General features: G+C 34.9%; 1 pseudogene; it reads left to right on the top strand.

Moving 5' to 3' along the window:
* Positions 1-1,051: 1,051 nt before the first annotated feature.
* On the top strand, positions 1,052-2,831 carry LOC131856691 (probable alpha,alpha-trehalose-phosphate synthase [UDP-forming] 9; annotated as a pseudogene).
* Positions 2,832-4,168: the final 1,337 nt, after the last annotated feature.

The raw sequence follows: 4,168 nt of genomic DNA, 5'->3' as shown, positions 1-4,168 counted from the left end.
AAGCCTAATCTTATTGTTCATTACTTCTAATAACTTGTGCCAGCCTGTTAGCTTAATCATGATCCTTAGACACTTGTTCTTGGCAAGATTTATTGGTGGGAACTGCCAGTGGTCACCTCATGCAACTCAGTTTGCATGGTCATTGCTTTCCAGATTTCTATATTTGTATGTCATCCCTTGATCTTCTGTTTTAGATCCCAATTATGACACTTTCACTGTTGCATTCTGTATTATGAGTAAAACACCATATACTAAAACAGTGTTTTTTGAAATTATCATAAAAATAATATTTTGTCATTAAGTAGAGGAATTCAACTGGAGAAGGGCATTCTACATTCACTAAAAAATATTAACTAGGCAATCCATGAAGAATGGAATCGAGGAATTAGATCAAGTATAGGGATTAGCTCTCATTCTGATGCATGTTCAATCCGTGGCATAAAGTTTTAAATCATTATTAGAGTTGTAACATTTTGATCCAGGAAGTTCAGTTGAAGTATAAATTATGATTTCAACATGTACTTTAAGTGCTACTTGTCAATAACAGATGTTGTATGTTGTACTTCTAGGCTAGTAAGTTAAAGTATACTATGACAGTGAAGTAAGGCGTTGTGATGTATTAGTGCGATTTATATACATTGAGAGGATGGACGGTGTTAAAGTCTTATGCTCACTGTACCTAGAGTTTATAAGCATATAAGAGATGAAATGGTTAGCATTCTAAGTTTCATATAAACGTAAAGTTCTGTCATAGTTCAGTAATATGTATAATACAGTAACCTTGTAATGATTAGCTTGTGCCTTCGGTGATTAAATTGGACGAGGGTCGTGGCTTTTGGTATTTTTATTAATTGAAAGAGAAATTAGAATTATTAGCTTGTGCCTTCGGTGATTAGTTCGGGGAAGCACATATAGCATTGAAGCTATGCTGCTGATTGCTTAGTAGTTAATCATTTTTTACCTTAATTCTTACATGCAAAAGCAAGGCAGGTTCGAGTTGTTGCCACTATTTTTTTTTTTTGCCAAATTAGATGAATGTTTCTGCTAAATAATGGGAGCTTTCAACCTGAGAGTAACATAGATAGTTGGAAATGTTTAAGAGAAAGAAGTACCAAATTTATTTACTAGTTCACACTTGAGACTTGAACATGAGATTTTATGCTCACATCAGCGCAAACATGTACAACAGAACATATTAGTTCACACATTGTAATTTTGAAGAGTTAAAACCCGAGCAAACATGTAACACATAAATATTAGAAACTGCTCAGAATGAACAGAATCAAGAAAAATGTAGCTATACTACAGGAATGGATGAGTTAAAATGTGAAAACCAAGAGGCTAAAGCAAATGCCTTAACATATCAAAGTAATGGAATAAATCACAAACAGATTTGCAAATTTTAGATTACCCTGCAAATCCTGCATGCAATTGACCAGTGAGAGGATGGTGGTTTCGTGCTAGCCTCAAAGGATGCGGTCAAGGGTTTTTTGTCCCTGATTGTGCACTCAGATTTGAGCTTCAAATGAGCACATACAACTCCAATCGGATGATGCAAAAATGAAGAATAACCTTGTAAATCTTCATCAATTTAAAACATAGGGGACCTAACTTCTGCCAAAATCTGAATTTTACTCTTTTATTTTAATATTTATTATTTATTATAACATTTTACTAGTGTTTAAAAAAAAAAATTAACCTTTTATTACAATACAAAACCTCAATTAAAATTATTATAGGTTTAGAGTATTACGTGCACATTGTGGGGATTAAAATTATGCCTGAGAGAATACACATAAGCTAGCTTGAAGCTGTTTTAAGGCTTGCTAATACAGATTGACAAAATTGTTCTGCTTGGGGTTGATGATGTGGATATTTTTAAGGGCATTAGCTTGAAGCTTCTGTCAATGGAACAACTTCTGAAGGAGCATGAAGATTTAGTTGGTAACTTGTAGTTTTGGTGCAAATTCTGAATCTAGCACATGGATGAGGTAAAGATGTTACTGAGGTAAGGATGTCACTGAAGTAGAAACATAAACATTGCTCACTGCTCAAAGGATAAATTATATCTTTGGGAAAGATGGGTTCCAGCCTATTGAATTGGTGGGAAGATATGTTCCTTTATATGAAAGGATTGCATTTTACACTATTACTGAATGTTATGTTGTAGCGGTAGTTCGAGATCATATGAATCTTATTCCATACAAATACATTGTTTGTCGGTAAGGAACATTAGAATTAGATGCCAGCTTTGTATCTCCATCTAATACTCCCAAAAGAAGTATGCTGGTAGTGTCTAAAATAATTTTTTGTTCACCCTCTTTAAGTGGAGCTATTCGTGATAAATCCATGGAATATTGAAGCTTTAGCAGAAGCCATAAATATTATCAATGCTATATATTGAGAAGAAAATGAGAATTGAAAAACATTTTAGATATGTTATTAGTCACGATGTACCTTTCTGGGATTAGGTTCTACTGGAGACTTGCAGAGGACCTGCAAAGAGAACTCAAGAAAAAGATGCTATGGCCTAGGGTTTCGATTGAGATTCAAAATTGTCAGTCTTGATCATAATTTCCGTAAGCTTGCCACTGAGCATAATGTTTGGGCTTATAAAAAGAGTAATAGGCAAGCAATTCTTTTGGATTATGATGGTACCATGATGCCTCAAACATCAATTATCAAGACCCCAAGCCTAGAAGCTTGACAGCCTTAAATACCCTTTGTAATTATCCTAATAGTGTGCCTTATTTGTAACTGGTCGGGGACAACAAAATCTGAATGAATGGTTCTCACCGTGTAAAAGGCTTGGTATTGTTGTAGAGCATTGATATTTCTTCAGGTAAGAGAACTGGAAATTCATGCGCTTCATGAAGTATAGCGCAACATAATTTATTTTCCTTTGAACAACTTTTTGCAAGCAATTTAAATTGATTTCATTTAGCATGCTCAATCTCTATTTTAACCATTTCCACTTCCATTCAACATGCTTGTTTTGGGGTAGGTAGCAGATGGAGGAAGAATGGGAAACCTGTGTGCAAGTTATATATTTTGGATGGAAAGCAGTTGTGGGACACATTTTCAAGTTATACACAGAAAGTACAGATGGTTCCTTTGTAGAGGGGAAATAAAGTGCACTTGTATGGAATTTCCAGGATGCAGATCCAGATTTTTATTTTTGGCAAGCAAAGGAATTGCTTGATCATATTTAGAGTATTCTTGCAAATGGACCAGTTGTTAAGAGTGGGCAGCAAATTGTGGACGTTAAGCCACAAGTATTGTACCATAATCCTATTAGCTAATGCATTATAAAGCAATAAGCTTACCTTTGTTGGTATCAATATGCTGAATATAAATTAAGTCTTTCTCATAAGTTTATTAGATAGGCCAGTCTGTAAAGTTGTTAAGGCTTCAAAATTTGTAGGGAGTGAGCAAAGGTGTTGCGGTTGAGAAGCTTTTGAGATCAATGGCTAGCCATGGGAGTCTTCCTGATTTTATGTATTGTGTATCGGGGATGATCATTCAGATGAAATAATGTTTGAGATTATTGACAGTGCAGTGACATCTTTACCTAAAGAATCAAAGAGGGAGGTCTTTGCTTGCACTGTTGGCCAAAACCCAAGGAAAGCTAAATATTACCTTAGCGATACAGTTGAAGTACTTAACTTGCTACAGGGGTTGGCAACAACAAGTGATTCATTGAGTGTGAGTTCACTGAGAGTAATGGCTTCCAGAGTTTTTTGGAAGGCTAGCGTTAATGCATTCTTTCACGTGGTTTATGTACAAAACAAGTGTATACATCTAAATAATTTTTTTCATTTGATAATGCATAATTTTTTCGACTGTCCACTCTCTGGTTTATCACACTATACCTGGAAATGCGCATTGGGTTTTGTGGACTTATTAGTGGCTTAGTTCACTTTAGAGCATAGCTGTGAGACTAACCTGAGTAGTACTATGATTCAGTGTTGTGTTTTTGCTAAAAAATGATAATGTAATTTGTACAATGTTTGATTTTATTCAGTTTGTATTTCAATGTCACTGTTGTATAGCTGTACTTATAATATACTGACAAATTGTGCACAGCTAACTCATACCTACCAATGATTTGGACTCCAATTGAAGCAAAACAATAAGAAGGGGCTATGTTAGAACAAATAGCACACTG

The sequence above is a fragment of the Cryptomeria japonica genome, chromosome 7 (genome assembly GCF_030272615.1).
Source record: "Cryptomeria japonica chromosome 7, Sugi_1.0, whole genome shotgun sequence".
Lineage (NCBI taxonomy): Eukaryota > Viridiplantae > Streptophyta > Pinopsida > Cupressales > Cupressaceae > Cryptomeria > Cryptomeria japonica.
Note: the sequence above shows the minus strand (reverse complement) of the source record. Positions and strands in the feature narration are given on the sequence as shown.